The 25382-nt window shown below is 45.7% G+C and overlaps 1 protein-coding gene across 3 annotated transcripts in view; it reads right to left on the bottom strand.

Moving 5' to 3' along the window:
* SDK2 (sidekick cell adhesion molecule 2) overlaps positions 1–25382 on the bottom strand; it is a 1552195-nt gene that overhangs the window by 1377949 nt on the left and 148864 nt on the right. The window contains exon 1 of one of the 3 annotated variants that reach the window (XM_068263132.1): positions 21412–21479. The exons of the other annotated variants lie outside the window; for them this stretch is intronic. The gene's annotated coding sequence lies outside the window, so the exon portion shown is untranslated. Of the gene's footprint in view, positions 1–21411; positions 21480–25382 lie in introns of those variants that run through there. 3 annotated transcript variants of the gene reach the window in all.

Below are 25382 nucleotides of genomic sequence, written 5' to 3'. Positions count from 1 at the left end.
TCCCAGCATGCCCCCCACTCCATATAGGGCACCAGTGATTCCAGTATGCCCCCACTCCATAGAGGCATTACTGCTCCCAGAAAGCCCCCCACACTCCACAAAGGCACCACACCTCCCAGCATGCTCCCCCCCCCACTCCATAGAGGCACCACTGCTCCCAGCATGCTCCCCCACTCCACAGCTCCCAGCATGCTCCCCTTACTCCATAGAGGCACCACTGCCCCCAGCATGCCTCCCCCACTCCAGAGGCACCACTGCTCCCAGCATGCCTCCCCCACTCCAGAGGCACCACTGCTTCCAGCATGCTTCCCCCACTCCATAAAGGCACCACTAATCCCGGCATGCCCCCCCCCGTAGAAGTACCCTTGCTCCCAGCATGCTTCTCCTCTCCAGAGGTACCACTGCTCCCATCATGCTTTACCCTCCACTCCATAGAGGCACCACTGTGCTTCGTCCCCAATAGAGGTACTGCAGTTCCAAGCATGCTCCTCCTCCATGTAGTATTGGGTTGTCCCCTAGGGCTGACTGGTGTAACCCCCTAATCTCCCCCGGCGGACCACTTTTCATATTGGAGGAGGCCTGTCAGCCAGCTCTGGGGTCCGGGGGACAACCCAATACTATAGGGAGACGGAGAGGCATGCTAGGAACTGTGGTGCCTCTGGAAGGGGAGTTGCATGCTGGGAGCTGTGGTGCCTATGTGGAGGGGAGGCATATGATGAGAACTGTAATGCCTTTATGGAGGGGTAGGGGCATGCTGGGAGTTGTGGTACCTCTATAGAGGAGGGGGCATGCTGAAAGCTAAAGTGTCTCTATAGAGGGGGGCATGCTGGGGGATGTTTGCAGTTTGCCCCTATGGAGATACTGACCCTGCCCTGGCTAGACCATTTATTCTTACCCTACCCTGGCAGACATCTTCCCTGTAAACTCCCCTTAGTAGTGGGGAGCCTCTGGACATTCTCTAGAGCCATATCTCCCTATACCCCACTATTCTAATGCTGTATCCCTCTCTGGACGAATAGGTATCTTCAGTACACAAGCGTGACCGTATCTGTACTGGGCATGTGCAAATAAGGTCCGCACATGCCCAGTAAAATGAAATGCATGGAGGAAAACAGTTACGTGCCTTAGTTCTACTGGGCATGCACCAAACTCGCTTACACATTCCCAGTGTGGACATACTTGTCCTCAGCCACGCTTGCACAATAAAGTAACCTATTCGATCAGAGAGGGACCCAGTGCTAAATGGTGGGATATAAGAGGGGGGTTGTTGTGTTTTGCATTTGTGTATTGATATGGTTGGAGGGGGGGGGCGGCTGGTGACAGTGGGCCTAGGGCGGTAAAAAGTACAAATCCGGCCCTGACTCTATTGTAGTATTCTGGTTGCTTCTTCCACTGTGTGAGATGTCAGATGGCTGCACTGCTGTTATCTCATGGCGATGCACAAATAAGACTTACTTACTGACACAGATCGGAGCATTCTCTGTGATCTTCATAAACAGCACATCTCAGATTAGGGGACTGGATTACCCAGGTATGTATATATTTTATCTTTTGATTAATCTCAGGTTTACTTTAAGCCTTCAGATGATCCAGAGGCTTTCCACTACGAAGGTATTTATATACTGTAACTTTGCCAAACTTACAAGTTTGCTTTTATAATTGTCCCGCCTGTTATTAGGCAACTGTTAAATACGACTTATCCGGGTTTATTTGGTCTTTTATATTCTTCAGCTTCAACTCCATTATACCCTACATGGCAACAATGTGCAACAGTCAATAACCCGTGCAAACCAATCAGATTTCACCCCCCACTGATTTGGCTAATGCAGACAGAAGCCAGATAGGCGGTTCTTTGCGTTGCAGACATACATCCTCACGCCTCTGTGCACTGTCTCACTGAGTAACCCTGATAGATGTAGTTGCAATGTAATAAGCAGGACACGGAAAGAGCAATATCGGAGCAGAGTACGTTTTATTATCTGCAGAGATGGCGCCGCTGCAGGAAGACAATTACTAATCCATGCACCCCTCGCCTGCTGACAAATTGACAAGCAGACGGATGGCATCTTACGGACAGTCCTGCTCACCCTACTGTAAAATGACACAGTGGCTGTGTCAATAGCACGCCGCTGTAACCAATAGAAATCAATCTTCACCAGCGCTGCAAATCAGCTGAAAACGGGGCCCAAAACTCATTCTCCAAAACTCATTCTCCAAAACTCATTCTCCAAGGTGGCTACTGATGGAAAGCCACAGAGAGCCATCACTACAGACACCCCCCGGCTGAGGTCAAATGGACAGTTTTACAAAAAATACATTGGTCATCGTTTTATCATAGGTGTTAATGTAGAACTGTGGTCTAATCCTGGCCAAACAATCCGATTGTTCAATCAATCTAGTAAGTCAGATAACGCAGTCAAGTGAAACTCTGCTGTTGTTGAGAGAAGAAAAAAAAGCAATCTTCCATAGGTCAGTACTACACATTACAGAGATTCTAAAGCAGAACATTGTCCCAGGTGAAAAATGGCCCCGGGTGTCGCTATTTTTGGTGTTCGGTCGTTATTCAGTCGTGTGCGACTCTTTGCGAGCGACCTCATGGAGCACAGCATGCCAGGCCCTTCTAATAATGATGAACTTAATCAGCAAGGTATGGTTATGCTAATTTTTGCTAAATACGATTTGTAAATTCAATTGATTTCATGTGATTTCACGTCGTTTTTGTGTAATTTTATGCTGATATTAGCGTTCAATAGCAAAGCCCTCCCTACAAGCTACTCCCACCAAAATGGCTACATACAGTATGTTAAGGAGAAGAGTGGGTACCATTTTTTTTTTTTTTTTTTACAAAAAGACCTTGTAGTTTTTGACAAAATCTGTTTTTAAGTTCACTTGAACTCTTGCACAGGAGAGAAGGAAAACAAAGAGAAATGCGCCCTGTGTGTATTTAGCGAGTTTAGCCCAGTGGTTCCCAACCTTTTATGAGGTATATCGCCCCTTAGGGGAAGACGACTCACCCCTGTCACCCCCCTTCTCTTAGTACGGTATACCCTTACGCCAGGTGGTGGTGCCAGTGGAGGGGGTAGCGCTGTGACCTTGCCAGCTAAAAATAGCCGGTGACTCAACTACTTTGCGCCAATTCCCTTACCGGTGTCATGTCAGCTATTGCAGCCCCGCACGTTGTGCAGCCCCGCATGCACAGTAGGAGCCTGCGTCCCATTAAATTGTGCAGCCACGTAAAACGTCCTAAATATCTCCGCTTCCGCACCACGTACACTCCCGAAATTTTTGGGGAAGGGAGGGGACCCCCAGATCTAGCTCTGTGACGAATTGCAGCCCCCGAGTCCCGCTGGTTCCCGGGACTGATTGCAGCAAACCTATCTCGGGAACTAGCGGGGCTCGGGGGCTGCAATTCGACACAGAGCTAGATCTGGAGGTCCCCTCCCTCCCCTGAAAATTTCAGGAGTGTACGTGGTGCGGAAGCAGAGATATTTCAGGTAAATAATGTCTAACTTCCCACTGAGCATGCGCGATACTCAGTGAGGAAGGCTGCTTCCGGGCTGCAATATCTGACATTACACCGGCGCGTGACCAACGAGCCCTGAAGAATTACGCAACTCTATCATGCACACTTGCATATTTTATACAGATCATATTTTTTGCCCATAATTTTCTTAAAAACGAGTGACACTGCGGCACTTTATATTTTCTGCCTTTTCATACTGATTGCCCCCCTGTCGCCCCCCACAAATTTACCGCACCCCTTAGAACCCAAATCGCCCACCTGGGGGCGATCGCCCACAGGTTGGGAACCGCTGGTTTAGCCTGTGTAATTCCCCCTCATTTGTGTCTAATCACAAGTTGTAATTTGATCTCTCAGGTGTGTCACCTGACTGCCATGGCAGATGAGCTCATGTGAAAGCACAGGCTGTTAGCAATACGTCTGCTTCCATGAATCAGGTGGTAAAAACAGTGTGGATTTGTTTTAGGATTTGTATTACCTGTAACAAAGAACGTTTTTTTTGTTTGTTTTTGTTTAAAGGTTATTATGCTGTTGTATCTTTTAGTGTAGCAAGGACATTCTGAGTTCAGGTCCACTTTAAAAAAAGGAAAAATGTTTTTTAAACTCAGAAAATGACAGTTTAAAACCTATTTTTCCTTTGCATTTCTAAAATCGATTTTCTCAAAAACAACAAGGTCTTTTTGAAAAAAAAATATTTTTTTCCACTTGTACCCACTAATCTGATCATATGTAGCAATTCTGGTGGCAGTGGCCTTCATGGGGGCCTTGCTCTTAACCACTAAAGTCGGCACAAAATGATGCAAAAATAATGCGAAATTATGAATGATTACAATTACAGACAAAACTAATTATGTTATTTTTGCTGAATTTCGCATTAACTCCACTAACCTCCCCTCTCCTCTGCCTAACACTACTATTATTTATTGTATTTTTAAAGCACCAACATATTACGCAGCGCTGGACAATAAATATGGATACATACATTGTAAACAATGGGTGACAGACATAGGTAGCATACAGTTATACAATATAGCACAAGGTTATACATGCATACAGGGTACAAGATGCATTTTACAGACCCAGCAAATCAAGTCAGAGTTAATCCATGAGAAGGGTGTCATTGCTGGGGTAGCAAGATTAACCACCTAAGGACCACAGGCTTTTCCACCCCCAAACCTCCCCCCCCCCCCCTTCCAAGTGAACAGGCTATTTTTTTTTTTACTAATTATGGCACTGCAGATTTTATGGGTTGCTGCAGAGCCACACTTACAGTGCTGCCCGTAATTGTTCATACCCCTGGCAAATTTTGACTTAAAGTTACTTTTATTCAACCAGCAAGTAATTTTTTGACAGGAAATGGCATAGGTGTCTCCCAAAAGATAATAAGACGATGTGCAAGAGGAATTATTGTGGAAAAAAAAGACATTTCTCAGCTTTTATTCACATTTGAGCAAAAATGGTCCAGTCTAAAATTATTCATACCCTTCTCAATAACCAATAGAAAAGCCTTTATTGGCTATTACAGCAATCAAACGCTTCCTATAATTGCAGACCAGCTTTTTGCATGTCTCCACAGGTATTTTTGCCCATTCATCTTTAGCAATGAGCTCCAAATCTTTCAGGTTGAAGGGTCTTTTTGCCCTCACTCTGATCTTTAGTGCCCTCCCAGATTTTCATTTGGATTCAAGTCGGGACTCTGACTGGGCCACTCCAAAACATTTATGTTGTTGTCTGCTAACCATTTTTGCTGTGTGTTTTGGGTCATTGTCATGCTGAAATGTCCACTGGTGGCCAAGGCCAAGTTTATCTGCAGACTGCCTGATGTTGTCGCTGAGAATCCTCATGAATTGCCCTTTTTTCATGGTGCCGGTTACTGTGATTAGGTTCCCTGGTCCATTGGCTGAAAAACACCCCCAAAGCATTAGGTTCCCACCACCATGTCTGACAGCGGGGATGGTGTTCTTTGGGTTGAAGGCTTCTCCTATTTTACGCCAAATGAAGGAAACATCATTATGACCAAATCATTCAATTTATGTTTCATCTGACCATAACACAGAAGGCCAGAAGTCTTCTTCGTTGTCCAGATGAGCATTTGCAAAGGCCAAGCAAGCTTCTGTGTAACTTATCTGGAGAAGTGGCGTCCTCCTTGTTCTGCATCCCAGCAGTGTGCAGTGTCCGTTGGATTGTCTGCCTTGAGACATTGCCACCAGCAGAGCCCAGATTCACCAGGATGGCCTTGGTGGTGATCCTTGGATTCTTTATCACCTCTCTCACTATCCTCCTGGCCAGCACAGGTGTCACTTTTGGCTTCTGGCCACGTCCTCTGAGATTTTCCACAGTGCGGAACATCTTGTATTTTTTAGTAATACTTTGCACTGTAGCCACTGGAACTGGAAAACTTTAGAAATGGCCTTGTAGCCCTTTCCTGACTTGTGAGCAGCCACAATGCGCAGCCGCAGGTCCTCACTGAGCTCCTTTGTCTTAGCCATGACTGTCCACAAACCAGCTGCACAGAGATGCTGTTCTTCACCTGTTGAGTTGATTAAAACAGCTCTTCCCAATTATTTAGGGTAATTACAGAACAGAAGAGAGAAGGAGTGCTCCGTAGTGTGTTATCCTTTAATTAGTAAAAACAACGCACATGCAAGTTGCACTTTCTGAATATGGAGCAATACAAGCATATAACTGGGCTAAAAAGTCCCTCTCACCAGCAACCAACCGGGGAACCTAGGGACGGCTGTGGCCAATAGAGGTCCGGGTCTGGGTGGTGAAGAAGACCAGAGGTACCTTCTGTGGTGCTCAACGTGTGCTGGATAAGGTCACAACACGTTTCAGCATGTCCACGCCTTCGTCAGGTAACGTATCCAGCATGCACATGAAGGTTTAAATAGAAAATGAAATTAAATGGGTGTGTCGCCCATGGTGGACAAGTGGGCGTGGCTATGGGCAGGGAAGTGAGCATTGCCAATCAGGGGAATGGATGGGTGTGGCTTTGGGCAAGGGGTTAGTCAACACCAGTCAGAGAAAAATAAACACTGTATAGTGTATAAAATTGGCCGCCCTCCTAGATATGAAGGAAATAGCTTGTATGAGAGGTCAGGCTGTGTGCAGGCACTTGGGGGGGCGCAGCTGATCGCACTGGAAAACACGGGTATGCGGGTGTGTGGGGAGTTTAATATTCATTCACCATGGCAACCTGGGAAGCTATGCTGTCCCGTGGGCAGGACTCCCTCGGTGACCTATCCATAGATGCGGGGAGGAGGGGGCATGGTCCCTCAGCAAGCGTCACTGGGAAAGGGCAAGGCTGAGGGTCCAGTGTGGCCAGTTGATGCGCACATAATGCGTACCATCCGGCCGCACAGGGCATGCGTGCAATGGTGGAAATGACGTTGTGACGTCTTATGCGTTGCTAGGGAGACGCAGCATGGTCCTGCGACCGATGGCAGATGTAACGTCAGTGCTCTCATTGGCCAACTGTCAGCAACTCTAGTCATGTGATACTGGTGACAGGATTGGTGGGGGTTGATCTTCGGTTAACCTAGTATAGCTTCTCTGGTAAGAGAAATATACAGGGTGGCGCAGGACAAAGTGGCCCATCTGCCTGCCACAAGCACCAGTGTACAGGAAGATGGGCAACGCTCTTTCTGCCAGTCACTGCAATGTTTGTAACGCCAAGCGTGTCATCGCTAGATCTTATTTTCAGTCAGATTATTCAGATCCTATTGTGTGAAAACAGAAAAGCATCAGCGATCATTTATTTAACCACTTAATGCAAAACAGACTTTTTCAATCAATCGTTTTGTACAGAAGGAGGATCGAAGTGCACCCATGGGTGTCGTAGGGGGAAGGGGGGATACGCATATACACGTGCACATGTGGCCATTTTCCACTGCCAATAGGCTGGCGATAAGAATATCCGAGCTGGGGGAGGGGGGGGGGGAATATTAGATTTACTTACCTGGCTGGGACTTTGTCCAGCCCCCAGCAGTCTAACAGGTCCCTCACTGTAGTGCCGCTGCTCTCCAGGGTGCGGCTATCTGCTACGAAAGATCACCCAGCTGGATAGTGTACTGCTTAAAGTGTACCTGAGACACCAAGAAAAAGTTTTGATACTTACCCGGGGCTTCCTCCAACCCCATAAGCACAGCTGAGTCCCTCGCTGCCCTCTCGCGTTCAGTCATTCGGCTGCAGACAGCCCCAGTAACTGGCTCAGTCGCATCAGTCGGGGTCTACTGCGCATGTTCATACCTCCGTGCATGCGCAGAAGACCCTGACTGAAGCGACTAAGCCAGTTACCGGGGCTGACTGCGGCCAAACGGAGGCACTCGGGAGGACGGCAAGGGACTCAGCAGTGCTTATGGGGCTGGAGGAAGCCCCAGGTAAGTATCAAATCTTTCTTTCTTGGCGTCTCAGGTTTCCTTTAAGGGCTAGCATGGGAGACCTGGGTTGGACTCATCTCTTCCTGCTCATTAAGCCAGCACCTATTCAGTAGGAGACTGTGGGCAAGATTCCCTAACACTGCTACTGCTTATAGAACGTTTCCCAGTGGCTGCAGCTCTGGCGCGTTGAGTCCGCCAAGAGAAAAGCATAATATAAATGTTATTTGTCTTTGTCTTGACCACAGCTGTGCTTGCGCGGTATTGCATATGCCAGGAGTGCTCTGCCCTTGCACAGTACAGGTCTTTGTGAATTGTGCAAGCATAGAACGCACCCGGCCACCGGAGTGCGATCTAGAGAGGCACACGGATCCACCTTGACATGCGCAGTACGCCACAACAGAGGGGACATCGGCACCCTGGAGGGCAGCGGAACTACAGGGAGGGACCTAATACCGGATTGCTAGGGGCTAGAAGAAGCCACAGATAACTGAATCTAATCTCCCCCTCCTCCACTCATATATCCTTTAGGCTGGTTTTACATCTATTTTTTGTGTTGCGCTAGGAAAGTGATGCCCCCTGCTGCATCCCACGCCAACGCAAAAAAATGACAAACATATGACCCTGTGACAGAGTGCGCTGACAGGTTCATATGCATTGCGCCACCCCTTCTTAGTGACATACTACCAGGATTAGCATCGGTCTGCGCATGCGCGCTACGGTGCACCGCCCTCCGTCATTTACACCATGCACATCACCCATAGACTACCATTACCCCAAGAACTGTGCGGTAAACGTGGTGCTTGCGGTATCACGCTGTTGCTCTTGAGGCAGATCAGACCATTCCTGTGCACTGCAGTATGTATCCATAGACTTAACCCCCCCCCCCCCCCCGGCGGTATGATTACTTCCGGATTTTAGGGTCTTTTTAAAAGGTTTCCAGGAAAACAAATCATGGTGCCAGAACACCAGCAGCAGCCCCTTTTCTCACTCACCTCCCTGGGCTCCGGCGTACTTTACCTCCGTCCTCCGGGTGGCGCTGTAACATTTTGGTGAGATCTATGACTGTGATCTCACCAGAGTGATTCAGAGCCTCCGAGGACAGGAAGGAGAATGGCTACCGACGTCTGGATCCCCCGGGAGGTGAGTAAAAGCTCTGGCTGCGCGCAATATTCTGCATAGAGTTCCCGGTGGCCAGCCCCAGCATAGCTCAGGATTACCGCCAGGGAGGTTAAACTGATTTTGCAGCCCCTTGTAGTAAAATAGGGCAATGCAACGCAGATTTAGCCTGCTAGTGTAAAAGGGTCCATTAAGAAGCAATTGATAATGCTTCTCCATGTTTACACTATAGGATCTAAATAATGTGATTGAAAATTAGATTGTTACTAAAAATGGCGCCATTTAGGGTGATGTTTAGGCGGTATATTAAGGTCCATGCCTAGAATTAGGCTTTAGAGTTGGAGGCTTGGAGGACTCTCACCTGGCCTCTTGACCGGAACAGCTCGGCACCCCACCTGCAGCAGAGGCGTAATTTTTACAAATGGCCCTCAGAATCCTCCTGCACACCCCATCTCCCAGCTGCGTCTCTCCACATCTTGACATGACAGCAGTGCTCAATCTTTTAGGGATGCACTTGCTTGGCTTCTAGTCCCCCGGGGGCTGGAGAATGGCCCAGGCAATAAACCTGTGCTCCTTTTATTGTTATTGATGCAGTGAAGGCATCTCGGGCCTTGCGTTCAGGCGAGCGCAGCCGGCAGACGCTCGTGATAAAGTACAGGAGCCACTTTTTATCTCCTGCGCGGAGAGAGCTCCGAGCTTTTTATTTTTTACGAGACCTGACAAGGTAAATGGGGTTATCGGTTAGGCACCGCGTTAAGTAATTGCTCAAATATCTTGCCGGTTCTGATCGCAGATTCTGATGGCGGTTTGTTTAGTGGCGGCTATGCAAATATCTCATGTTTATCTCTCTTTAGTCCAGGAAAACAATTACTTTCAAGAGATTGAAGAACACAATAAAGGTACATGCAGAGCAAAATGGGAGGTTCTTTATGAGCTCAGCAGCTCCACTCAGAGACCAGTATTGTGGCTGGGAGACTGAGTCCATGGTGTCAGCAGTCCAGGGGAGGGAGCGGCAAGACGCCTCAGAATGTGAGATTTATCGCACCGATGGGCAGCTCAGAAATATGCAGACATTTTGTGATGTCATGATTGGGTTAAGGTTAGGCATTAGTAGTGGGAGAATAGGCATAGTAGTTTTTACACTTTAATACTATATTATTGGTAACAACGCAATCAGGGTAAAGACGCGCCCAGGGGGTTAATAAAAACGTGTTAAAAAAAGTAAAAACGACATTCTCATAGGCAAAAAATAATTTTATCTTTGCAGCAATAAGAGTGCCGGAGTATGTAGAGCCAGCCCAGTATGTATGGAGCGCTCCATGCATACTGGCTCTACATACTCCGGCACTCTTATTGGCCTGAGGAAGCGGGCTTAGACCCATGAAATGCGTTGCATTGTGCAAACATAAAATTCTCCTTTTTCCTATGAGAATGTCCTTATTGAGGTAAGCCACCATTTATCGTTTTTACTGTTATTAACTCCGTTTTATAATCCCCTGGATGCTTCTTTACCCTCATTGTGCTTGGTTACCCCTCCCCCCCCCCCCCATATCTGCTCTGGGCGGGGTTCAAAAACGGACCATGTTTGAAGCCGTTATTGTCTTTGAAAGAAGAAGCGACCACCGCCAGTCCCAGTCTGGGACACCCCGAGTGGAGACGGGTTCCTTATCTCCACCTACTTCCTGTGGCCGGTTGCCCCCAGTAACCCACCACTGTGAGTAGCCCTTTTATCATTATATTGTTTTCAGTGTTACTGACATACTACACCATTTGGGCTCCCGATTTTGTCTCTTCCTTCCAGGGTGTCCCGACACCCCATCCACTGTATATTATTGGTAAATGTATCGATATTCTATCGGGTTTCCTGGGCGCCCAAATTTCCAGGCCCAAATAATTACGGAATCACAAATGAAAGACTAAATTACGATTTAACACGAAATTACCACACTAAATTATGAAATTCTGAATTATGATTTTTCTGATTATTATGAATTACAATTTGGTGTCGTAAGAACGGAAATACAACATTTCAGCTCATCCCCCTGGTTATTTGTTACCAGTGGTGCCACCCAAACTTCTCCCTATTGCAGCCGAGCACCAACTTGCCTCATCCTCGGCTCTGCTTAAACCGGACCTGAGCTCAGAACTTCCTCTCTGCTCAAAAAATTAAGCAGCAGTATAATAACCAAAACAGAAAAACATTTCCTTGTTACAGCTGTTAGAAATCCTGCAACAGATCTGCAATGTGTCTACTTCTTGCTTTCACGGAAACAGACATACAGTGGTGTGAAAAAAGTATTTGCCCCCTTCCTGATTTCTTATTCTTTTGCATGTTTGTCACACTTAAATGTTTCTGCTCATCAAAAACCGTTAACTATTAGTCAAAGATAACATAATTGAACACAAAATGCAGTTTTAAATGATGATTTTTATTATTTAGTGAGAAAAAAAACTCCAAATCTACATGACTCTGTGTGAAAAAGTTATTGCCCCCCTTGTTAAAAAATAACTTAACTGTGGTTTATCACACCTGAGTTCAATTTCTGTAGTCACCCCCAGGCCTGATTACTGCCACACCTGTTTCAATCAAGAAATCACTTAACCACTTGCCGACCGCCTACTTCATATTGGCGGCGGCAAAGTGGCAGCCCCAGGACCACGTAACGCAGAATGGCGTCAGGTCCTGGGGCACTGTTTTGCCGGGGATCGCGCGCTGGGATGCGCGCGCATCCGCCGGCAATAGGCTCCGCCCACCTGCGACGTCAACCCGCCGGCCAATCGGAAGCGCCGGCGGGTTGTTAACCCAACGATCGCTGGATAGGAAGCGTATAATACGCTTTGTAATGTTTACAAAGTGTTATATACAGGCTGCCTCCTGCCCTGGTGGTCCCACTGTCCGAGGGACCACCAGGGCAGGCTGCAGCCACCCTAGTCTGCACCCAAACACACTGATCTGCCCCCTCCTGCCCCCTGATCGCCCACAGCACCCCTCAGACCCCCCCCTGCCCACCCCCCAGACCACTGTTTGCACACAATCACCCCCCTAATCACCCATCAATCACTCCCTGACACTATCTATCAACGCTATTTTTTTTTGTCACTAAACTGCCCCCTGGGTACTCCTGATCACCCCCCCCCCACCCCTCAGATTCTCCCCAGACCCCCCCCCCCCTGTGTACTGTATGCATCTATCCCCCCTGATCACCTGTCAATCACCTGTCAATCACCCATCAATCACCCCCTGTCACTGCCACCCATCAATCAGCCCCTAATCTGCCCCTTGCGGGCAATCTGATCACCCACCCACACCAATAGATCGCCCGCAGATCCGACATCAGATCACCTCCCAAGTGCAGTGTTTACATCTCTTCTCTCCTCTAAACACCCACTAATTACCCATCAATCACCCCCTATCACCACCCATCAGATTAGACCCTAATCTGCCCCTTGCGGGCACCCAATCACCCACCCACACGCTCAGATTGCCCTCAGACCCCCCCCCCCCCCCTTATCAATTCGCCAGTGCATTATTTACATCCGTTCTTCCCTGTAATAACCCACTGACCACCTGTCAATCACCCCCTGTTACTGCCACCCATCAATCACCCCCTGTAACTGCCACCCATCAAGCAGCTCCTAACCTGCCCCTTGCGGGCAATCTGATCACCCACCCACACCAATAGATCGCCCGCAGATCCGACGTCAGATCACCTCCCAAGTGCAGTGTTTACATCTATTCTCTCCTGTAAACACCCAATAATTACCCATCAATCACCCCCTATCACCACCTGTCACTGTTACCCATCAGAATAGACCCTAATCTGGCCCTTGTGGGCACCAAATCACCTGCCCCACACGCTCAGATTGCCCTCAGACCCCCCCCCCCCCCCTTTTCAATTCGCCAGTGCAATATTTACATCTGTTCTTCCCTGTAATAACCCACTGATCACCTGTCAATCACCTGTCAATCACCTATCACTCACCCATCAATCAACCCCTGTCACTGCCACCCATCAATCACCCCCTGTCACTGCCACCCATCAATCAGCCCCTAACCTGCCCCTTGCGGGCAATCTGATCACCCACCGACACCATCAGATTGCCCCAAACCTACCCTCAGATCACCTCCAAAGTGCATTGTTTACATCTGTTCTGCCATCTAATCACCCACTGATCACCCATCAATCAGCCCCTGTCACTGCTACCCATCAGATTAGACCCCTATCTGCCCCTAGGGCACCCAATCACCCGCCCACACCCTGAGAACGCCCTCAGACCCCAGCCCTGATCACCTCGCCAGTGCATTGCTTGCATCTATTCCCCCCACTAATCACACCTTGAGACACCCATCAATCACCTCCTGTCACCACTTGTCACCCCCTAACACACCTACCCATCAAATCAGGCCCTAATTTGCCCCGTGTGGGCTCCTGATCACTCGGCCAAACCCTCAGATCCCCCTCAGACCCTCTGCCGATCACCTCCCCAGTGCATTGATTGCATCTATTTTCCCCTCTAACCACCCCCTGAGACACCCATCAATCACCTCCTGTCACCCCCCTAGCACTCCTATCCATCAGATCAGGCCCAATAAAACCTGTCATGTAAGAGGCCACCCTGCTTATGACCGGTTCCACAAAATTCGCCCCCTCATAGACCACCTGCCATCAAAATTTGCAGATGCTTATACCCCTGAACAGTCATTTTGAGACATTTGGTTTCCAGACTACTCACGGTTTTGGGCCCGTAAAATGCCAGGGCTGTATAGGAACCCCACAAGTGACCCCTTTTTAGAAAAAAGACACAAAGTTTCATTTTTCACTAACTTGTGACAAAAAATAAGATCTTCTATGAACTCACCATACACCTAACGGAATACCTTGGGGTGTCTTCTTTCTAAAATGGGGTCACTTGTGGCGTTCCTATACTGCCCTGGCATTTTAGGGTCCCTAAACCGTGAGGAGTAGTCTAGAAAACAAATGCCTCAAAATGACCTGTGAATAGGACGTTGGGCCCCTTAGAGCACCTAGGCTGCAAAATAAGTGTCACACATGTCATATCGCCGTATTGAGGAGAAGTAGTATAATGTGTTTTGGGGTGTATTTTTACACATACCCATGCTGGGTGGGAGAAATCTCTCTGTAAATGGACAATTGTGTGTAAAAAAAATCTAATATATGTCATTTACAGAGATATTTCTCCCACCCAGCACGGGTATATGTAAAAATACACCACAAAACACATTATACTACTTCTTCTGAGCACGGCAATACCACATGTGTGGCACTTTTTTGCAGCCTAACTGCGCTAAGGGGCCCAAAGTCCAATGAGTACCTTTAGGATTTCACAGGTCATTTTGCGACATTTGGTTTCAAGACTACTCCTCACGGTTTAGGGCCCCTAAAATGCCAGGGCAGTATAGGAACTCCACAAATGACCCTATTTTAGAAAGAAGACACCCCAAGGTATTCCGTTAGGAGTATGGTGAGTTCATAGAAGATTTTTTTTTTGTCACAAGTTAGCGGAAAATGACACTTTGTGAAAAAAAAACAATTAAAATCAATTTCCGCTTACTTGTAACAAAAAATAAAATCTTCTATGAACTCACCATACTCCTAACGGAATACCTTGGGGTGTCTTCTTTCTAAAATGGGGTCATTTGTAGGGTTCCTATACTGCCCTGGCATTTTAGGGGCCCTAAACCGTGAGGAGTAGTCTTGAAACCAAATGTCGCAAAATGACCTGTGAAATCCTAAAGGTACTCATTGGACTTTGGGCCCCTTAGCGCAGTTAGGGTGCAAAAAAGTGCCACACATGTGGTATTGCCGTACTCAGGAGAAGTAGTATAATGTGTTTTGTGGTGTATTTTTACACATACCCATGCTGGGTGGGAGAAATATCTCTGTAAATGGACAATTGTGTGTAAAACAAATCAAAAGATTGTCATTTACAGAGATATTTCTCCCACCCAGCACGGGTATATGTAAAAATACACCACAAAACACATTATACTACTTCTCCTGAGTACGGCGGTACCACATGTGTGGCACTTTTTTGCACCCTAAGTGCGCTAAGGGTCCCAAAGTCCAATGAGTACCTTTAGGATTTCACAGGTCATTTTGCGACATTTAGGTTCAAGACTACTCCTCACGGTTTAGGACCCCTAAAATACCAGGGCAGTATAGGAACCCCACAAATGACCCCATTTTAGAAAGAAGACACAGCAAGGTATTCCGTTAGGAGTATAGTGAGTTCATAGAAGATTTTATTTTTTGTCACAAGTTAGCGGAACTTTATTTATTTATATTGGGTTTTTGTGAGAAAACGCGGAGGAGCCGCCGCCATGAGCCAGCGGCAGGCGGCTCCTTCCGCACACAGCAGTCACTCGCACGGAGAGGCAGCCGTCTCCTCGCATCATGAGGCGGCTGCCTCCGTGCAACAGGTTGCGGAGCGTGGCGAAACCGCTGCGTTGGACGCGGCGGTTAGCGCGCATGTCCCCGCTGCGGAGACACCGCAGAGCGGGGCTGTGGTGGCTGGGACACGTAGTCCCTCAAGGTTCAGAGTGACGCGCGCGCGCACTCAGACAAGATTTATTACACCCAGGAGGGAGTCAGCTGACCAGGCAGGTCAGCTGACTCTAGCTCTACTCCCCATTGGTCCAGCTATTAGGGAGGTGCTGGGGGACATCTGTGGTATATATACTGCTGGCTGTTCACTCATCTCTTGTCTGGCGTTGCGATCACACATGTGGGAGCACCCAGATCCGTAGTCAGATCCGTTAGTGTGCCGGGACCAGCTGGAGCTGTAATCCTACACTAAGCTAGATTCTGTTGATAGCTTAAAGTACTAGTTTGATTGTGATTATCTGTTATGACCTTTGCCTGCCTCGACTATCCTTCTGAACTCTGACCTTGTACCTCATTATATCTGATACTCTGTTGCCGAACTACGGCTCGTTCCTTGACCCTGCTTCTGCCTCCTGATTTTGTACCCCGATATATCTGATACCCCGTTGCTGAACCCTGCCTGTACTTTGACTCCGCCTTTGCCTCCTGATCTTGTACCTTATCTGTCCGTGTGTGTACGACCTGGCTTATCCGACCTCGAGAACCGACCTTACCGTTGGAGGCGGTTCCTCGCTCTGTTAGCGACCCTTCTCCTGAGGGTCACTTCCAGTCTGTCCTTCCTACTGTCAGTCTGACTCCTCCCGTCTTGGAGAGCTCAAGTCTGCGGAAGGAATCTGTGCAGTCCTCCTTGCTGCACTGAGGCTTGTCCTCTGTATTACTGTTGCACCAATCACAACACTCTACTCAGGTGATCAGAGGTTAGCTAGTATATAATCTGGTATACGTCTGTATTTCCTGTGATACTGCAGATCACCGGTAATCAGACCTCTCTGTGCTTCACCGATCGTTACAGTTTTTTTCACAAAGTGTCAATTTCCGCTAACTTGTGACAAATAAAAAAAATCTTCTATGAACTCCCCATACTCCTAACAGAATACCTTGGGGTGTCTTCTTTCTAAAATGGGGTCACTTGTGGGGTTCCTATACTGCCCTGACATTTTAGGGGCCCTAAACCATGAGGAGTGGTCTAGAAAACAAATGCCTCAAAATGATCTGTGAATAGGACGTTAGGCCCCTTAGCGCACCTAGGTTGCAAAAAAAGTGTCACACATGTGGTATTGCCCTACTCAGGAGAAGTAGTATAATGTGTTTTGGGGTGTATTTTTACACATACCCATGCTGGGTGGGAGAAATCTCTCTGTAAATGACAATTTTTTGATTCTTTTTACACACAATTGTCCATTTACAGAGATATTTCTCCCACCCAGCATGGGTATGTGTAAAAATACACCCCAAAACACATTATACTACTTCTCCTGAGTACGGCGATACCACATGTGTGGCACTTTTTTTGCACCCTAAACTGCGCTAAGGGGCCCAAAGTCCAATGAGTACCTTTAGGATTTCACAGGTCATTTTGCGACATTTGGTTTCAAGACTACTCCTCACGGTTTAGGGCCCCTAAAATGCCAGGGCAGTATAAGAACCCCACAAATGACCCTATTTTAGAAAGAAGACAACCCAAGGTATTCCGTTAGGAGTATGGTGAGTTCATAGAAGATTTTTTTTTTGTCACAAGTTAGCGGAAAATGACACTTTGTGAAAAAAAACAATTAAAATCAATTTCCGCTTACTTGTGACAAAAAATAAAATCTTCTATGAACTCACCATACTCCTAACGGAATACCTTGGGCTGTCTTCTTTCTAAAATGGGGTCATTTGTAGGGTTCCTATACTGCCCTGGCATTTTAGGGGCCCTAAACCGTGAGGAGTAGTCTTGAAACCAAATGTCGCAAAATGACCTGTGAAATCCTAAAGGTACTCATTGGACTTTGGGCCCCTTAGCGCAGTTAGGGTGCAAAAAAGTGCCACACATGTGGTATCGCCATACTCAGGAGAAGTAGTATAATGTGTTTTGGGGTGTATTTTTACACATACCCATACTGAGTGGGAGAAATATCTCTGTAAATGGACAATTGTGTGTAAAACAAATCAAAAAATTGTCATTTACAGAGATATTTCTCCCACCCAGCATGGGTATGTGTAAAAATACACCCCAAAACACATTATACTACTTCTCCTGAGTACGGCAATACCACATGTGTGGCACTTTTTTGCAGCCTAACTGCGCTAAGGGGCCCTAAGTCCAATGAGCACCTTTAGGCTTTACAGGGGTGCTTACAATTTAGCACCCCCCCAAAATGCCAGGACAGTAAACACACCCCACAAATGACCACATTTTGGAAAGTAGACACTTCAAGGTATTCAGAGAGGGGCATGGTGAGTCCGTGGCAGATTTCATTTTTTTTTGTCGCAAGTTAGAAGAAATGGAAACTTTTTTTTTTCATTTTTTTTTTGTCACAAAGTGTCATTTTCCGCTAACTTGTGACAAAAAATAAAATCTTCTATGAACTCACCATGCCCCTCAGTGAATACTTTGGGATGTCTTCTTTCCAAAATGGGGTCATTTGGGGGTATTTATACTATCCTGTAATTTTAGCACCTCATGAAACATGACAGGGGGTCAGAAAATTCGGAGATGCTTCAAAATGGGAAAATTCACTTTTTGCACCATAGTTTGTAAACGCTATAACTTTTACCCAAACCAATAAATATACACTTAATGTTTTTTTTTTTTTATCAAAGACATGTAGCAGAATAACTTTAGCGCTCAAATGTATAGGAAATTTTACTTTATTTGAAAAATGTCAGCACAGAAAGTAAAAAAAAGTCATTTGTTTGACAAAATTCATGTCTTTTTTGATGAATATAATAAAAAGTAAAACTCACAGCAGCAATCAAATCGCACCAAAAGAAAGCTGTATTAGTGACAAGAAAAGGAGGTAAAATTCATTTAGGTGGTAGGTTGCATGACCGAGCAATAAACCGTTAAAGCTGCAGTGGTCTGAATGGAAAAAAAGGCTCTGGTCCTTAAGGGGTTTTATGACTGCAGTCCTTAAGTGGTTAAATAGGAACCATCTGACACAGAGAAGTAGACCAAAAGCACCTAAAAAGCTAGACATCATGCCAAGATCCAAAGAAATTCAGGAACAAATGAGAACAAAGTACTTTAATTGAGATCGATCAGTCTGGTAAAGGTTATAAAGCCATTTCTAAAGCTTTGGGACTCCAGCAAACCACAGTGAGAGCCATTATCCACAAATGGCAAAAACATGGAACAGTGATGAACCTTCCCAGGAGTGGCTGGCCGACCAAAATTACCCCAAGAGCGCAGAGAAAACTCATCCGAGAGGCCACAAAAGACCCCAGGACAACATCTAAAGAACTGCAGGCCTCACTTGCCTCAATTAAGGTCATTGTTCATGACTCCACCATAAGAAAGAGACTGGGCAAAAACGGTCTGCATGGCAGATATCCAAGGCGCAAACCACTTTTAAGCAAAAAGAACATTAAGGCTCGTCTCAATTTTGCTAAAAAAACATCTCAATGATTGGCAAGACTTTTGGGAAAATACCTTGTGGACCGACGAGACAAAAGTTGAACTTTTTGGAAGGTGCGTGTCCCGTTACGGCGTAGAAGTAACACAGCATTTCAGCAAAAGAACATCATACCAACAGTAAAATATGGCGGTGGTAGTGTGATGGTCTGGGGTTGTTTTGCTGCTTCAGGACCTGGAAGACTTGCTGTGATAGATGGAACCATGAATTCTACTGTCTACCAAAAAATCCTGAAGGAGACTGTCTGGTCATCTGTTCGTCAACTCAAGCTGAAGCGATTTTGGGTGCTGCAGCAGGACAATGACCCAAAACACACCAGCAAATCCACCTCTGAATGGCTGAAGAAAAACAAAATGAAGACTTTGGAGTGGCCTAGTCAAAGTCCTGACCTGAATCCTATTGAGATGTTGTGGCATGACCTTAAAAAGGCAGTTCATGCTAGAAAACCCTCAAATAAAGCTGAATTACAACAATTCTGCAAAGATGAGTAGGCCAAAATTCCTCCAGAGCGCTGTTAAAGACTCGTTGCAAGTTATCGCAAAAGCTTGATTGCAGTTATTGCTGCTAAGGGTGGCCCAACCAGTTATTAGGTTCAGGGGGCAATTTCTTTTTCACACAGGGTCATGTAGGTTTTGAGGTTTTTTTCTCACTAAATAATAAAAACCATCATTTACAACTGCATTTTGTGTTCAATTATGTTATCTTTGACTGATAGTTAATGTTTTTTGATAAGCAGAAACATTTAAGTGTGACAAACATGCAAAAGAATAAGAAATCAGGAAGGGGGCAAATAGTTTTTCACACCACTGTAGCTGCTGAGATTCCTGAGCTGACACACAGCTGTGAGATCAAATTACACTTGTGATTAGACACACAGGGGAACTAGACACGCTCTTCTCTCTAAAAACATACAAAGTGGATTTTTTTATGCTTTCCTGCTGTTCTGTGCAAGAGTTCGGGTCTACTTTAACCAGCACAACTAGAGGCTATCACACTTTTCATTGCCTGTTGGGAAATGGCAATGGTTTTTTGCGAGGTGTGAAGTTGGGTCAGAGGCATCATTTGATCAGTCAGGGATGCAGCTGAAGAGATATTAGCACTACACACTGAAAGCTCAGCTGTTTCATGGGGTGATTTAGGCCCCGGGTACTTTTAAGTGTAGAGTACATTAGAAGTAGAGCTCCTCTCAGCCCCCTTCCAGTAAGGCGAGTGTTATCTGTGTCAGGGCAGGTGAATCAATAGCATATGAACAAGACTTAAAAAGGTTCTATAGGATCGGTAATAAGACCAGCAGGGGAATTGTTCCATCTCTCATACAAGGCTCTCCACTATACATTCCAGGTAGGATATAAAAGAAACAAAGGTAAGCCAGGGGGGTTTTCAGTTAAATAAAAAGCTTGATGCCGTGTTCTAGTTTAAAAAGCAAGAGAACAAGATGACCTACTTGTAGATGTCATTTCTTTAGTAAATATAAATATTCATACTTTCTTCATATGGAGAAGATAAATGCTTGCATATAAACAAAATGCCTTTCGTTTGTATCCTTTGTGATGTAAGCCTAGAAGTTCCATAAGCAAATATACTTTATTTAACTTGAAAAGAAAGTCTTATAAAGTTACAAGCTTCCTGTGCCATGATTCCTTAGTAGAGCGTAACTGTCCTTCTGCATCAGACATCCCATAACCTCAGATCAGAAGGATCTAACAGCCACCCCAGTGTACAACTAAAAACCTTTGGAGCCAGAGCTTTATGTCATGCTGCTCCTACCCTTTGGAATGCCTTGACACAATCAATCAAGACAGCTCCAACCCTGGGCATGTTTAATTCAAAACTGAAAAAACACCTGATTAGCCTGGCATTTATAATCATATTTCTTTCCCCCCCTGTAACAGATCACAAACCGCAAATTTATACTGATCTGAGTCTAGCTTTTCTACAGGAAATAAAAAATGCTTTGCATATGTTTCGCTGTTGTAGAGATCTGAGAGGGCACTCATTTTAGTGTTATATCCAAAATCTGCCTTATGCCACAAGTATAGGCTCTGTACATCTTTTTATGTGTACTCCCCTTTTCCAGGAATGCGCCCCCAGCTTTGCAGTGCCACTCTTATGTGCAGCCTCCAGCCAGCCCCTAACCAACAGAGTTTGGCAAGAAAGCGTGTTTCTGCAGAGTTTGGCAAGATAGAGCGTTTCTGCAGAGTTTGGCAAGATAGCGCGTTTCTGCAGACAGAGTTTGGCAAGGAAGTGTGTTTCTGCAGAGTTTAGCAAGAAAGCGTGTTTCTGCAGAGTTTGGCAAGATAGCGCGTTTCTGCAGAGTTTGGCAAGATAGCGCGTTTCTGCAGAGTTTGGCAGGGAAATGTATCAGAGTTTACCTGAGAAGTTGTTCCATCCCCAAAAGCCAGGGTTGGGTTGTGTGAAGGCCTCCAAACAACCTCTGGATTTGACACCACAGTCCCATGATCAAAGGGGATGCCTTTGAGAAGAAGACACAGAAAATGTAATTATAGCCAGGGCAAGATTTATCATTTTACCCTCTTGCCCCTCCTCCAGGCCATCTGTCAACACTTACAGCTCCCCTATTCCGTGTAGTAGCAGTAGGGTATTGTACCGTGTTAGCCATCAGTAAAAGCAAGACGTTATAAATCAGGATGATACCATTTATTGGCTAACTAAAAAATGAATAAGAATAAACAAGCTTTCGGCCTTGCAGCCTTCGTCGGGCTTATATCCTGTTAGTTTAGTTCCATGTACAGAAACCTCTGCCATCTATATGTACTCCTCCATGTGAAGCTGATGCAGACCCCTGCCATCCCTTAATTTTGCAGCAAAGCCTCAAAGTAATCATGGACTATGCAGCCTTTGTGAAAATATGGATATTGCCCTCATTAAAGAGACACTGAAGCGAAAAAAAATATATGATATATTGAATTGGTTGTGTACTATAAATAATTACTAGAAGATTAGCAGCAAAGAAAATATTCTCATATTTTTATTTTCAGGTATATAGTGTTTTTTCTAACATTGCATCATTCTCTAATATGTGCAGATTACACAACACTCAGCATTCAAAATGATTATTTCAGAGCAGTCTGTGAACTAATGACCCCTCCTCTGGCAGAGGAAAAGTAAAAAATTAGCTAACAGTTGAGATAATAAAAGTCAGAAAACAGCCCTCTCCACGACTTTGAAAGTTGTAGAGCTTAATGGCTTTTTTGCATAGAGAGAACGACTGGAGTTTCTTAAATCTTCCTGTACTGGAAACAATTAGACTGATGTATCTGATCTTAATGTTTTATTTCTTAGCTGTACTACACATTCAAATCATAATATCATCATTTTTTTTTTTGCTTCAGTGTCTCTTTAAGGCATTCTTTCCTGCCAGTCTCTGCCTTCGGCATGCTTACTTGCCAAACCTTGCTGGGAACAAAAAGGAAATAAGGAGAGGGGCAGGAGACTGGGAGGGCCAGACAGCTGCCCAAACACTGTATGGAACTCAGAGGACTCCCTGCACTTCCTGTTTGACAATGCTGAGGAGGCGTGGCTACTAGACTTCCACTTCCTTGACGTCCTTCGATCTTCAGGACTTGCCAGAACTCTACTTTTATTTCCAATCAGATGCCGTAGGCAAGTGTGTGAGGCTGTGGATTTTCCAGCGTTACATTCCATTTAATTTCTGTTAGCACACGACAGGTGTGCCTTAAATAATAAATTCCTGATGGTTTCCCGTAATGTGAAGCAGCTTAATTTATGTCAGAGGTGTTTCCAGGAGCCTGACAGTTTATTGACAGAGCTATTACAAAATATTTTGGGGGGGATTGAAGGGAATTCCCACTGCGGGATGAGAAGTGATCACCAGGGAGGACGGAAGCGGAAGATTTACAGCCGCCTCTCTAACAAGAGAGCCTCAGAAATACAGCTGCAGTCAAATGCTGCCTTTTTAAAATGATGTCTGTTGCTGGCTGTAAATTATGTATCAGCCAATTCCACCGAGGCAGGGTATTAAAAGGGGGTGGGGGGCTTGCTGGAGATTGAACGATGTATGCTGAGAGAATTGATAATAGAGTGTGTACGCAAATATAAAGTAGGTGAGTGCTGGGCCGCCTTCTTCTTCCCAGTGCAAAGGACTTTGTAAAGGAATCCTTAGTGAGTGGGTGTCTTAGCCAGATGGCAGCCATCTTGTATGCAGCAGCAATGGATGTTCTAAACCTTGTTAGACGCAGTTAAAACCGCAGTTGCTCTTTGTATTGCTGCATTTTGTAGTTTTTAAATTGTAACTCTAGTTCTGTTCGACATGATCACATCGTTGGACTACATCTCCCGGCATGCTATTTAATACAGAGTTTATGGTATGTATATAGAGTGAGGTAGATTACTGTATTGGCAAGTGGTTGCCCTTGGTAACCACCATTCAGGCACCAGCAATCTGATGACTGCACTTAGCAGCTTGACATTCACACAGCCGTAGCAGTCAGATATCGATGTATGTGGATCATACATGTTCTCAAGCAGGTAAGGACATTTTGGGGTTTTAATCAGAATTATACAGTAGGTGTTCATATTGACAGCGATCTTTGTTACTTCAGCGAAGCAAGAATATTACACGTTACATGGCAATCATAAGTCAGCACTATGAAAGTGACCTAGGTTCAGCATCAAGACTCATACACACGTACCAATTATCTGTCCAACTATCTTACAAACTTGTCTGTTGAAAGATATGTTGGGTGTGTGTACGGCTGGCAAACAACTAGGTGACCAACTGATAACAGATTGTTTGCTAGATCCAATCAGAGGATCAATCTGACCAACTATCATGCAGGTTGGAATGAGTGTCCAAGTCTTTTGAACAACTTTCTTGTTTTTGAATGCGCACATGTTGTGCAGTTTGTCATTTAGCTTACGTGTATAGTATTTAAAGAGAACCAGAGATGAAGCACCCTCATGTATTTTACCTTATAAATCAGTGGGAACATGACAGTAAACACCTAATCTGCTCTTTGTTTCATTGTTCTCTGTTTAATCTGACTGTTATCACCTCTGATAAGAATCCCCGACTGAGCACTCAGTCTAGCTTTGCTACGGAAAGATTATAGTGGAGTCTTTCTTCTCTGGTGTCTTTTCAAGCCCAAGCCTGCCCCCTTGTGGCTCTGCTATAATGACTCAGCTATAATTATTCCCTGCAAAGCCAGACTGAATGCTCAGTCCGGGATTCTTATCACAGCTGATAACAGACACTTTTAGCAGTGAGGATGAAACAGAGAGCATGGTAGGTGTTTTCTCTAATGTTCTTACTGATATATATGGTAAAATACACAAGGGTGCTTCGTCTCTGGTTCCCTTTAAGTAAGTTGGTTGTTTAGTAGGTTGGCGTGTGTACATACTTGTCAGGTAAACAACTTGTGTGGTTGGTCATGTTGTGCAGTTGGTTGTGCATTAAGTTGGACGTGTGTATGAGTCTTTAGGGAACAATCTAGGCTATGTGAAGCAATAGGAAATGCAGCAAAGGTAAAGTTAAGAGCAAAGAGAAGAGAGTACCTAGCAAACTAGGGGTTTCTTTTATATACAGAGAAACTTCCAGTTTACTGTTCAGAATCAGAATCAGAATCAAGTTTAATGGCCAAGTACAGGGGTTGTACCTGGAATTATTTTTGACACATACAGGCTCGAGTAGTACAAAAGACAAGTTATGCAGATATGCAGTATTGTACAAGTTATACAGATATACAGTATTGAAGACAAGCAGATATACAGTAAGTAGAGTAATTTAAGTAAAGAGGGCAGTAGAGTAGTTTAAGTGACTCTAAACTAGTTGGGGTGATGTAACATGGGCGGGCTACTACCCGGGTGTAAGCGCTGGAGCTGGGGAGTGCGATGTGGAGGGTACGTTGAGGAGATCAATGGCTTGGGGAAAGAAGGTGTTCCTGTGTCTAGTGGTCCTGGTGGGTAAGGACCTGTAGCGGCGGCCTAAAGGGAGAAGACTGAAGTAGCGGTTGCCTGCGTGGGTGGGGTCACCTGCTATCCTAGCGGCCCCTGAGCGCAGTCTGGACGAGTAGAGAAGGTTGAGTGGTGGGAGGGGAGTACCGATGATCCTTTCGGCAGACTTTATGACTCTTTGTAGCCTGTACCTGTCCCTCGCAGAGGCCCCAGCATACCACACGATGATGGAAGAGCCAAGTATTGACTCAATGGCAGCAGAGTAGAAGCAGGTCATAATGTCTTGCGACATTCCAAACTTTTTCAGCTGACGTAGGAAAAACAGGCGTTGTTGCGCTTTCTTCTGAATCACTGTGGTGTTTTCCTCCCACTTTAGGTTGCTGGATATGGTGGTGCCTAGAAAACACGC

This window comes from Hyperolius riggenbachi, chromosome 12, assembly GCF_040937935.1.
Source record: "Hyperolius riggenbachi isolate aHypRig1 chromosome 12, aHypRig1.pri, whole genome shotgun sequence".
Classification (NCBI taxonomy): domain Eukaryota; kingdom Metazoa; phylum Chordata; class Amphibia; order Anura; family Hyperoliidae; genus Hyperolius; species Hyperolius riggenbachi.
Note: the sequence above shows the minus strand (reverse complement) of the source record. Positions and strands in the feature narration are given on the sequence as shown.